The following is a 14,094-nucleotide window of genomic DNA, read 5'->3' as shown; positions in this document are numbered from 1 at the left end:
GCACGGCGATTATGGATTTTGGTTGCAGTTTGACCCGGCAGCCCTTTGGTAGTGGGGCGCTACCAGGGCAGCGTTGCCTGACTTCCGCGACGATGGGGCAGGAGGTCAGGAATTACTGAGGTGTGCAATGGGCTGCTGGATTCGGAGTTTAAAGGCTGGCCTGCCATAAGTACCGCATAGCGGTTTGCTTTTTTGGATTAATGCTCATGGTTTTTGTTGGTGACTGTATGATCCTGGGCTCAGGGATCTGCCATTTTCACTGCTGTTGCGATTTGAGAGCCTGGGCAACTTCTGTGGAGGGTGCCTGTGGGATTCTTCTGTCCAAGCTTTTGCTGGGAGTCGGTTCTTCTTTCCTTACTGGTGCTTTTACGTACACATTGCTGAGAAGCAACTGTGACTTTAAAAATAAATAAAATAAAAATAAAATATGGGTCTTTCGACCCGCAAGTTTTGGAAAATCTAGTGGAACAGCTATTAAAACAGAAGATTCGTCCCTCAATGTTTGAGTCTGTCAGGTTATGGAGGAAGGAAATTAAGCAGAGAGGGAAAAGGCACTAGAAAGGAAGCGGGAGCGGATGTCAATGGCTGAACATGCTAGGGAGCACTTACAGGACCGAATGGAAAAATCTGTAGAGATAGCTACTAGGGAACATAGGGCGCAGGTGCAGAAGTTCTACCCGGCCCGTGAAGAAAAAGGCAAAGGCTTTATGGAAGGGGGAGAAGAGGGTGATTCCCTGTCACATAGTCCTTGAGAATTGTTTTTAGAAATGGTATGATGATATGGAAGATAGGCACCTTTTATAACATCCACAACCATCATGTGATATGCAGAGAAAATCTATTCAACCCCTCTTTTTGCCATTGGCTTATAATGTGTCTATGAAGCGGACACTTATTTGAGGAAAATTGGCAGCCTGGCCAGTATTTGCTTTATCTTCTACCCCTTCAGTACCATGGTTGTAGGGAGATGTTTAGCTTCACATTCAGCTCCACATTCGGGAAAGTGCTGCGTGACGCTAATGAGAATATCCATGTATTATTTACACAGTAGAGGCTATTCCAATGGGATGCAGTAAGAATGCTGAAGAAGCACACACTTAACAGATGATGTTGGAAAAGGCAATGCCCTGGTTGACCAGACAGCCAGACAGACAGCACTTAGGAAAAGGAAAGGAATGTATGTAGGAGGTCCCACTAGATGGGTGACAGAGGGGGGCATGGTTAAAGACACAGTACAAAGTGTGACTGATTTTCAGTCCCATGCTACTCCTGACGAACTACGGCTCAAATAATGGAGTATGTCTGTCCCGCATTGGGTATGAAACAAAGATTTCATGCAGCTAACCACCCCCAGTCAGCAGGTCTAGCGAAAGTGTACAATGGCATCCTAAAGACTAAAATGGCTAAAATTGTAGCCGAGACAGGTGTCACTTGGGTTTATGCTCTGCCCCTGACCCTGATGTCTGTCAGGACAACAGCCCAAACCAGGATAGGCCTATCTCCCCATGAGATTGTGTTTGGGAGGTCTGCCAATGTGTGGGGTGTTCCACGGCCCCAGAAACTGTCTGATGTTGAATACCTTGTGTTGATTGATTATCTGTACAGTTTGACTAACACCTTTTGTACTCTTTACCACCAGGTGCAGGAGGCCACACCTGATAAAAGCGAGGGCCCAGGACACGTTATCCAACCTGGCGACTTGGTCCTGATTCGAAACTTTCAACGTACTAAGAGCCCCGTCAGGTTTTACTGGCCACACGCACCATCGTGAAAGTTGAGGGACAGATGAACTGGATCCACACCACGCACTGTAGGCGAGTGACTCTGCCTCTCCCCTATGATCAGTGGGTGAGAGAAGGACAAGGAGACTCAGAGACAGAAATAGTCCCGACGTTAGTTCCCTTCAGCGACGCAAGATTGCATTCCACATCTACGGAAGCAGAGAGCGACAGTATACTGAAAGGAAAGAGAAAACACTCCCCTCACTCCTCTCAGCATCAGGAACAATTATTCCCCGTCCATACTGTTCCTACTTCTACCCGATATAACTTGCGTTCCAGAAGGAAGGCTTGCCCTTGACTTCGCTCGGGTGCCTACAGGCTGTAGGGCTGTGATCTCCCAGCTAAGAACGGTGCTGGTATGTCAGACTAAGGTACGCCATAGGGCTCTTGGCACCTGCATCCAGTAAGGCAACCACAAATTACAGACAGCCGCTAGTGGTCCCTGGCTTAGTACAATGGCAGCCGTCCAATACACCCAAGTCCAGAAATGATATGTCAGTCTCCTACATAGCAAGTGCTTTGTGGCCCCCGTGATGATGCTGTTTGTCTCAATCATCTTATCTATCATCGGTTGGATGTTACTGATCTACTATCCTGTTACCCCACCAACTCCTACCCCAATTCCTGTAGAGCATCAGTATTTCACGTTACCCGCCCACGAATTCCCCGCCGTGCAGAATTTTTCAATAACACCTTTGTCCAGTTGTTACATCATCATCAGCTGATCATAAATACTTCCAACTGTTGAGTATGTGGACTGATGCTGCATGCTATGACACAACCTGTTCCATTTTTTCCTTATCCTTTCTCCATCTCTGGGTCCTGTCTTGCATGGTGGATGTTGATGCAGGAGGCCTATACTGTCAATGGTAATGCCAAATCTGTCCTTGGAACATTTCGAGATGACTTCTGGCGAAACAGGTCTGACAACACCAACACTCCTTTTTGCCCGACCAGCTCATCCACATTGCTATTATCAACGGATGAACTCGATGAGATGGTAGTATTCAACTCAACTACTCGACGAACATTTTCTACATTCCGCACCAGAAGGATACTGCCTGATGAACGAAACACTCTATATGTCATAAATGTGCAGGGCCGTGTCTGCATCCATGGCCTGGGAACTAAGAAAGTTGATACTAGTACTTGTGATATCATTAAACCGTTAAACTCTAGGCACCTACAGTTTATGATGCCATCCAACGTCTGCATCGCCTTTCTTCTGAAATTCATCAGGATGAAGGCAACCGGTCCCTCACAGGCTGGATCTGGGGCCTCCTTTCTTAATGGGGATGGAGGGTCCTCATCTTCCTTGCCTTGGGAGTAGCTGTCCTAGTATCCTGTTGTTTGTGCATTTAGTGCCAGCCAATGCTCTGTGCAATGTGTGTTCCGGCTCTCAATCCTCCACCCTCTAACATTCACGACACCAATATGAAGATGATGCTCCAACAAGAAATAGATGACCTCATGAATATCGACGTTTCCTACAGTATTTGCCACTCAATGGCAAAAGGAGGGTCTGAGGAAAAGTGTCCTTCTTCTTAGCATTTATTTTGTGTCAAGACTCCATTGTTTTTGCATTGCCATTTCGTGTCAAACACCTGTGCACGACTGTCCTGGTCATTTCTGCTGCTGAAATTCTAGCTGTCACGACCACCCTGCCCTTCCTGCTATTTGTGGCTGAGCCAATTTTGAAAAAGGGGAACAAACAATTAGCCTCACCCCGCTCGGACTGAACTCCTCCACACATTTATTCTGTTTCGCAAGAATTGGTCACGCCACCGTCCCAGAACTTCTTTCTTTCACATATCCTGTTGTTCAAGACCTGTCTGTTATCTCATGTACATATCCTGTTTTGCAAGACCTGTCCGTAATCTTTGTACCATCTGTTGCAGCCCCGTCCTATCTGTTGCAGACCCTGTCCTGCCTGAACAAAGAATGGTGTAACCGCATTTTTGACTCTGGGGCGCCAGGCCCCCACCCAAACTGGTTGTTTAAGGTGGGAAATTTGTATATAAGACCTTGAAACTGCAGAGTGAAGCAGCAGCCTCCTCTGTCTTGTTTCTAACGAGCTTGGGACTCTGTTCCATAGCCCGGGCTATTCAAATAAAACTTGGTTCCTCCTGCAGACGAAGGCTCCTGTGTCTCCTTTTACTAAAAAAAGGAGGGTATGGAAGACTTGGGCAGTTCCCCCGCCACCGAGACCCAGTAAGTGGGTGTAAACGGTTCTTCACATCCATAAACCTACGCAATTATACGGACAGGCATAATAAATCTCTTCCCACCAATGATCCTGCCAATTTACATTCCTGGACCAAGTTATCTTTAACATATCTCATGGTTGATATCTCACCAATGGACCATATCCTCCTCCAGGTTTCAAAACATAGACTCGATCAAAAAAATCCTGTTCATAGATGTCCTTATTGCCCACCATTCCCATCGATCCACAACATTCACCAACCATAATCGGTGTTCGCAAATCATGCTTCATATTCAAACCACTCACCTTGTCTGTAATAACCGTACTCCTCAGTGACTCCTGCACCTCTGGTATTCCTCTGGTCGACGCTTACTATCTCATTCCATACATCCCTCTTTATGCTAAACAGTCAGCCAATCAACAATCGGAATATGCTTACCTAGTGTATGTTCCTTTTCTTGTCCTCTTCAGCCAGGACCAATCAAAAATGTTCCTAACCAGCCTAACCTGAGTGGGAGCTATGTGAACTCCTTCCGGCTCCTGTTTCCACCAATCACACCACTTTCCTTGACCTAGGTACGTCAGGAAACAATGTTCTGTGCTTGCCACACCTATCTCATACTCTGGCTACAGGCTTGTTTATTCCAGCCAATCACATTAACCCTGGAATGGAAACTATGTAAACTTCATCCTGCTCCTGTGTCTACCAATAACACCTCCATGTTCCTCTCAAGCCTAACTTGAGGGCTGGTCATATGAACTTCATCTGGCTCCTGTTTCCACCAATCACACCTCTTTCCTTGACCTTTGTATGTCAGGGAACAAAGTTCTGTGCTTACCACACCCATCTCATAGTCAGAATACAGGCCTGTGTGTTCCAGCCAATCACACTCAAACCTAACCGGAATGGATGCCATTAAACTTCATCTGGCTCCTGTGTACGCCAATTACACCTCATCCTTTGTACGTCTGAGAACAAAGTTCAGTTCTGACATTGACCGTGAACACCATCAGGTGCATCCTCCTTCGTTAATCCCTGTAATTCAGACATGTCTCATAGCCTGCATACAGGTCTTTCTTTTCCCAACCTATCACACACAGACCGGACCAGAATGGAAACTGTATGAACTCCATCTGGTTCATGATACCTCTAATCATACTGCTTTTCTCTACCTCTATACATCAGGGAGCAACGTCAAATGGGTCCTGTTGGAAAATTCTACTTCCACACTTTCCATGCTTCTACCGTAAAATGTCAATTCTATTCATCTTTAGCACTCTCTAACGGGAACTCTGAGAAGGGTCTCGTAAGTGTCCCTCAATTATTCAAAAATTCCCGTACGGTTCAGGCCAGATTAAATACCATGTCTTTCCGTTGGGCCCATATTTCTACCTGTCACTCCATCCCGTTGTGAACCAGCATGTCAGGGACTATTGCCAAATTATTATTAAGTCAAACCTAATTTCCCTTATTATTCACTCTCCAACGCCCTTCAACCAACAAATAATTCAGTACATATGACCCATCCCCTGTGGTCCTGTTCGGTTTCGGTGAAAAAACTCTCCTGTACGTCCAACCCTTCCACAAATCTCCACCTTCTATTCAAATTCCGTGAGTCCGGGAACAATATCCCATGTGTCCCAAATAGTACCCTGTTTCAGATGGTCACCCGACACTTGCTGTTGCTACAGTCTACGCACAAAAAATAACGAAACTCATTTTCTCTGTTGAGTTCTACTAGTACCATCCTTAGTCTGCTGATCCATTTTGCCTCCTCCTGCCTCAACCTCAATTCCCAGTTCCCTCCTCTTTTGCTTTGGTTTATTCTTTGTATCCCATGAAATTTGAAACTTGTCATATCCGGGCGATTTTCCTGAATGTGTTGAAAAAATGGGGGACCTGCCGTCATTATTCACTATGGATTGTCGATGTTCCTGGATCCTAATTCTCAATGCCCTCTTGGTGCTCCCCACATATATTTTCCCACATTCACATTTGATAACATATATAACACCACAACTGTTGCAATTGATGAATTCCTTAATACCATAGTGCCTATCTGTATTGTATTTAAAGTCCTTTAAGCAATTTATTCCTAAGACACATATTGTACAGGAACCACATGTGCAAAGGCCCTTCGGCTGACCTGGCAACCAATTAGGGCTGGATTCCTTCCTAGGCTCCAAATAATTTCTGGTGATCATATTTCCTATTGTGGGACATTTTCTGTATGTTACCAGTGGTCTATCAGTGATACTGCTAGTTAAACCTGGTACCCTCTTCAAGAGATTCCAGAGATTCCAATTCGTATTCAACACCTAAAAATCCTATTATGCTCAGTGCTGTCAGTGGAATTAAATGCTAATTTTAGGCTTTTTAAGTTTCTGTACCAATGTTTCCTCTCCATTTATTATATGCACTCTGGTCTCTGCTTCTTCCAAACTGCATGTGGCATAGCCCCGTGCGGGAAATCCCGTTTTTTAGTCCCTCTGACTGGTTCTGAAATCCTACTGCAGTTTGTGGACTTTGAATCATCTCCCCAAATGGAATAACCCTGATATCTGCGGGCGGGTGAGCACTATCTGCTCTAAGAATGTTGGTAGTAGCTGTAGCTTTTCGATAGTCTACTCTGTATTTCATTATCAGCTATATATAGCTGTACGTCCATGAAATCGATCCTATTCGACTTGTGGCACATTATGAGACTTACATTATGGCTGTTGGTATTCAAATAGTCAACAACTCCATTTTGGTTCCTCTCCAGATGACCAGAATGTCATCTATAAAGCATCCCAAAAAAAAGGTTAGATATATATCCATTTGCCTGCATTCCTGGACCAGGCATGTTCCCTATCAAACAGCCCCATAAAGAGGTTTGCGTAAGAGGGAGCAAACCTAGAGTCCATGGCATGCATCTGTTTTGATGGTAACATTCCCCCTCAAAGAGGAAAAAGTTGTTAGTTAATATTAAGTCACTAATTTCCAACAACATTGCTGAATGCTCCTGTAAACTGACAATCCTACTACTTAAGAAGTATTTCAATGGTCGCTTGCCTTGGACATTTTCAATGCAGGTATAAAATCCTATCACATCTAGTGTGACAAAGCTCATTTTCTGATCCCACGCCACGTCCTGCAGTTTATTCAGCACATCCATGCTGTCACGGATGTAAGACGGTAAATTCACTACCAATGGTTTCAAAAATAAATCCACAAATTCTGAAAGATGTTCAGTTAAGGTTCTAATGCTGGACACAATCGGCCTGCCTGGGGGATTCTCTAATGATTTATGAATTTTTGGAAGTGTGTAGATTAATGGGAACCTGGGGCACGTATTGTATACATTTTAAAATTATTTTTCATCTAGCAATCCCAATTCTTTCCAAGTGAAGAGTCTGTCAGAAATCAATCTCCCTGCTTCTCTTGTAGGATTGCTAATCAATTTTCTATAAAATAGTATTATCACTGTGTTGTCCCTTAATCTCCTGACTGTAGTCCACTCTCTGCATCACAACAATGCTCCCCCTTTATCAGCTTCCCTTATCACTATATTTTGATCTTTTCCCAAATCTAAAAGTGCTTTTTCTGGCTCTCTTAGTGTGGTCAGTTCCTGTCTCAAATATCTGATCCTCTAGTTTGTGAAACTCTTCTGTGGTTCTTTTTACAAAAAGGTCTATGGTTGCATATTGATGTTCCTGCAGTACAAACTTGGAGGACATGACAAGGCCACTCGTAAATTACTAGTAGCTCCCTTTTAGTCAAATTACTACTATTGCTATTTTTTGTTATTTTATCACTATCAGGAATTCTTGTTGCGTCATTATGTAGTAGTCTGGTGTCATGTCTTTGTAAAGCTTTGATATAACCCACTAACTAAGTATTTTTTTTTTTAGTTGCCTATGATGGATAATCTGCCCAATGTATCCTACAGTTGGTGCTCACCTGGGTGGAAGTAGGACCTCACTTTTGAAATTGTGATGCCTTCCCTGTAATTGCTTCATCAATATTCCGGTAAGACAACTATGGAATGAGGTGACCTAGATAAGTTAGTAAGTAAGTAACTAACTGCTACTACAAGTAATTATGTATCTATGTTGTTGTAGACTATATAAGTCATGGCAGGATCCCCTGCTAATGGTCAAGATAGTTAGAGAGGTATAACTCTATAATTAAGTGGTACACTGTTACAAGCACATTAACAGGTTGTGTAAAGGCAACAGTATAAATATTTTCTTCAGGCATAAATCTCGATAAAATATAGTTTCCCCTTTCTTTTTTTTTACAAACAACCCCACCCTTTCTACCCACACAACATGCACATCCTTCTCCCCAAACAAACTGACCCAAACCCCAATGTACCATTGTCTGAAATATCCCTAGAATAAAACCTGGTCCCAACTCCCTTCTGAACCTCTCCACCAAATGCAAATCCCCCCCACCAAAGCAAACAATTAATAAAAGGGATAGAAGAGGGCATTCTGTATTTAGGTATGTAGCTGGTCCAGGTTCTGCTCCATCATGTCAAGCTGGCTCCATGTGGCGTCCTGTCGCTAAAGGATGCACGGCAGCAATGGCCTGCTGTTGTCAGTGTGGAAAGGGGGGGCTGTAGTTGATATGATCTGGTGGTGGCCTTGGCATTGGGATAGCTGGGATGCTGGAGAATGAGGGGGACGGGCTGCACCTGAGCCCGGCTAAGAGGCATCTATTTCATCATCCTCCTCTTCCAAGACCACCAGCCGCTGGAATTCCTGCTGGATTCGCTCCAGCCTGTCGCCGCAGATGGACCACTATCTCCTGCCTGTTGGGTGCTACGGGTGGACCATAAGGAGTAGCTATATTGAGGATTATAAAAAAGACAAGTTGTAAACAATGTTTTGGGCAAACAATTGTTTTAAATTAGTGGGTGGCACAGTAGCAGTTCATTGCTAGTCCCGTAGGGCCATTAGACGTTGATGTGATTATGATTAGGAGAGTAACAAGGCCAATTGTGTTTTACCCACACATGCACTGACTGTGTGGCAGAAAAGTCTTAAGACAGAGCAACACCAGATTCATGTGCAAGAAAAGCTTTATTTGGCTGCTATTTAAAACAGACATAAAAGCACAGCACAATTATATACAAAATTCATTACAGATTCAATACAGAAAAGTAAAAGAAACACACTTCATTTACCGTTAAAAAAAGGAAACCAATTGCAGCCATTAGCATTCTGGAATATTTCTTTTCCTGATATAAAACACAGCTTTTAGAAATTGCGCTAGTCTCAACGCTCTATGTTCAATATCTAATCACTGAAGTACAAACATGGCTTGGCGGCATTGTCTGAGACCTAAGTTTTTAAAAATGGAATAATCCAGACTTTCCCTAGTTCGAGGTAAAATATACAAAAGAGGACTACATGCATACTAGACTGGTCAGACATATTATCGCGGTGCGCACAGTATTAATTCACATGACCAATCATTACGTTTAGGAAACGACGCAAGTCTATGTATGATTCCCAGTCTGAACCTAGTTAAAAGAAACCTATCAAAAGTGCCCGGTACAAATAATAAATAAGGCTCCATCCCCATAGTAGTTCGTAATAACAGGTGATGTCTCACTGTGTTTTTTTCTGAAATTTCCCCCACCAATCTATTTGCTTCCAGAAGCTGGAGACCATCTTTCTTTAATGTCTTTCTTGGGATCTCCGTCAAAGATATAGGGTTTAGGAAATATTCTGGCTGTCCCAGATCGTTCATAAAATCATGAATAAATTTGAGCTAGGGTATTGTAAGTGCCCTCTCTGATTTAAGAATATCTTTTAAAATGGCCCTATTTAACTTTGTCTGGTCGTTGCACCAGACTCTATGCCACCAGATTAGTAAAAGAAATGTTTTTTTTTCTATTAAAGGATTTTCAGGTAACTATAAACAGATACTTTGAGTGGAGAAATAAATTACCTCTCATTAATGAGTACAACATTATGCACTATGGAGTACAAGTTGTGTGTTGAGCTAAAATAATGGAGCCATGCTCATTACTCGCCAGCGCGTTGGGTATGTTGTTACTGTCTGCAGATGGGGCAGCTGTAGTTGAGAATTATCTATTTTTAAATCCAATGGCCCGGCTATACTTCAAATGCATTTCTCTTTCTACCCTGACTCCAAAGAGGCAAATGAATAATAAATAAGATACTATGTCACACACCTCACATATGAAATGCGGATACTATCCTGTCTCTCGTAGGTAGACGCTGGCGAAAATGATGCACTGCACTACAGGAAAAGAAAATGGTTTAATAGCTTGTATTTGTCACATTTGTCACAGAGTATCCCATAAGCCAAACATCAAATCATGCACTTACTCCCACTTTACTAACTGGCCTCGCCCACCACCACATATTATTTCCAACAAATGACTTTGCTGGGCAGTAAGTAAGGAAAGGAAACTTGACTTACTCTACTGCAGGGTGGGGTAGAGGGATTAGACAGGTAGGGAAGTGCTTTTGTTATAGAATAGAGGAATTACTACACTGATCATCGACTCATCATCCTCGGCTTATTCAGTCACTGTATTAGTCAACTGAAGTCGAACGGGAAAAATAAATCTGTTATGGGAAACCATTAAATATGTTCTGGAATCACTTCACTTCACATGGTTATAAAATCAAATGTGGCTGTGACAGGAATGGATTTTGAAAATGTGTGGGCTATGACAGAAGAACTTAATAAAATATTAAGGAGTGAAGTGCTAAGAGTTGACTGAGTGGGCAAGAAGAAACACACCTTGTGTGTTAAGTTTGCAATGAATTGAAACTTTGTAAATACCGCATTAACTGAGGCAGAAACACATTGCACAGCCAACACTGCAGTCATAAGTTGAACCATACTGCACTTCAGTCATAGGTGGCAAAATGCCGTTGGCGGGGATGGGGGTGATGAATGATGGGTGGGATACATATTGCTCGCCTAACAAATGCATTGAGTCAAGGGAATAGAACAAACATTAAAAAAATACCCCCACTTTGAACCATAGCCTTGATAACCCTACATAAAAAAAGTAAGCGAAGTAGGCGAGCAGCATGCCTCTCACCATGAGGAATGCTGCCTTGATTATTCATACTAGCAATCCAAATATTAATTCATCCTTGTTTCTAAATCACACATAGCCACAACTATTAAGCTTTCCTTCCTCTCATCAAGTCTTTAACAAAATGTCCAATTCATAATCTAACCATTCAATATCCACCCTTTTTTCCAACCATCCTTTCACCTATCTATTCCTTTAGCCACCCACGCACCTTTTCACCCACCCATCCTTTCACAAATAAACAATTTTTCCTTTCTTTTAACCTGCCAATTGACTCTCCTCCTGCAGCGGCTCAGGAGCTGGCGTCACTGGTAGTCTATGTGGCTAGAATACAACTTTATACATATATTAGATGCCAGATATACCTCCCCTTAATTTTTTTCAATACAAAAATTCAATCACAATACAGCACTACAGTTAGGTTAGCATTGTAGTATCTTCTAACAAAAACATGACTCTGGGCATTTGGTTGGTTCACAGTGTTAGACAAGCCAGGGGTGGAATAATGGCCAATGAAAGACATAGGTTGTTGGTTGGCAAATGCAATTGGAGTGGGACCTCATACTTTTTTCCAGTCATGCTGCACTGTCTTGGAAAACTGCTGTTATACTGTTTAAATGAAAGACACAACAAACAACATTGGGGGGGTTCATGACCATGGCCACTCAACACTTGTGAACTCAACAGATAGAGCATGAGCAGGAAAAAGAAAGCCTACTCAACAAACATGCGTGGAGAATATTATTTATAATATTAGCTTACATGGGCCTGGAATCTTCATGTTAGACAGCAGAGCACAAAACATGTTATTCTTAGCCTTAGTCGTACAGTACCACAATATATATAGGAGAAAGGTAAGATTACCAACAAAGCAGAAGATAAGTGAACTCGAGACTAGAGACTGAAAAAAATGTTAGCTTTCAAAAGAGAAAACCATGTAATATATGGAGAAAAAAAACTTAATGCAGGGTAACTGGAATGCAACAAAAATGGAATCCATTCTGCTTTGTATCCCGTCCTGAGGATTAGAACAGTAGGAAAATTAAAAAGTAAGAAAATAAAGGAAAGGAAAGAAGAAACAAGGAAATAAGGGAAAAACTAAACAAAATACAAAAAGCCACAAAATACACCTAAACAATTACAAAAAATGTAAAACAAACAAACACTTAGATACACACTATTGTAAAATATAATAATAATGGGTAGATAAGTTTGATATGGGGAGGATTAAAGAGGGATTTAAAATTAGGCCCAGTACCATAACAGAAAGTCGAAGAAAAAGATGGCCTCACTCATGCGAACCCCGTGGTGCCATTTGTGCATGATTAGCAATGCAAGGATGCATATGAGAACCGCGAAGTGGCATTCGTGCATGATTGGGAACACCAAGACACACTCCGAATTGCACTTGGCAACAAGAACGGGTGCCTGGAATCTCTGCCTGCACATGGAACTCCACGTAGCGCGGCAGAGTTTTTTAGTTTAATGTTGCTGAGCATGATCTATTGGTACCTGAAAAGTAATATTTTCCTGTTTAACAGTGAGTTGTATGGACACATGCAAGGGACAGCGATCGGCACCTGGTTCGCCCCCAGCTATGCAAATTTGCATATGGGCTGGTGGGAGGAGAAGGTGTTGCATAGTTCTGAACCAGAAAAATGGTCCCTACATGTTATAATGTAGCTAACGTACAAAGATGATCTGTTTCTGTTCTGGAAAGGAGATTTAGAATCTGTTGAGAAGTTTGTTACTAAAATTAACAATTATGATTTAAATCTGTCATTTACAAGCCGCATAAGTACCACTAACATTGAATTCTTTGATGTTAGATTAGAAGTAATTGGCTCACATCTGATGTCTTCAGTTTACATGAAACTAAGCATGGGCGTACAATCCGTTCCGCTCACGGATTTTGCGGATTTTTTGGCAAATTCGCAATCCACGAACTCTCGCGAACTTGCCGAAAATTCGTAAATCCGTGCGAAGTGGATTTTTTGCTTGGTCGCACTTGCCAACTAGAATACTATACAATTTTGCGGGAGTAAACACTTGCGAACACGTAGATGCGGCGGGCAGCGACAATCTCGCAATTGCGAGATTGCAAAATTTACAATTTCGCACAAGAAATCCACCAGCAGGCAGCATAAACCTTGAAAATTATGATTTTTATCAGAATAACTCCTCAGGTGGACATTTGTCTGCACTTTTTTTTTGCAAGGAGTCCATTTTGGGGGGTGGGTGGGAGGAAGGAAGTGCCCCACAGTCTCCAACTTCCTGTTCCTGTCCAGCAGGCTCCTCCAAGTGCTTTCTTCATGTGCTGGTCACTTTGATTTGGATCTTGACCTGGAAGGATTACTTTTTGTGAATGCTGCTGGATATTTGGATTTTTGCAAAACTGAAAGCACTCAGCAGGTGCAAAAGTTCAATCTTATCATTAGTAACCATTCCCTGTGGTGCCTGGAAGGATTACATTTTGTGGATGCTGCTGGATATTTGGATTTTTGCAAAACTGAAAGCACTCAGCAGGTGCAAAAGTTCAATCTTATCATTAGTAACCATTCCCTGTAGATCTTCCTGAGGGGCCCCTTCAGAGTTCAGTTGCCTACTTGCAACTATTCTATGACCCTGCTCTGACCCTCACAGCAGGCTTAGAGAATAGCTACAAGTATACAACAAAGGTCCTGTTAAAAAATTACACTGCAACAGAAAGCAATTACAGATAAGGAAGCAGGTGCCAGCCTGGAAGTTCAAATTCAGTGACACATTAATCAGCCCCTAATTCATTCATGTCAGTTGAGGCAGGGCAGGTGTGCTTTTCCCCCCCATAATCTACAGTGATGAACTAGAGGGTGGCATGGGAAAGCCAGAGGGTAGCATGGGTGAGCCAGAGGGTGGCAGTGGTGAAACAGAGGGTGGCAGTGGTGAAACAGAGGGTGCTGTGATGAAAAAGACGTAGAAACAACATGGTCGCGACCGTTGCTACCCGACAAGTAAGTTCGCGTTTGCGAACTGGTAAAAAACCCTTGCAAAATGG

Source organism: Lissotriton helveticus, chromosome 2_1 (assembly GCF_964261635.1).
Source record: "Lissotriton helveticus chromosome 2_1, aLisHel1.1, whole genome shotgun sequence".
NCBI lineage: Eukaryota > Metazoa > Chordata > Amphibia > Caudata > Salamandridae > Lissotriton > Lissotriton helveticus.
The sequence above is the reverse complement of the archived record's forward strand: the minus strand, read 5'-3'. Positions refer to the sequence as shown.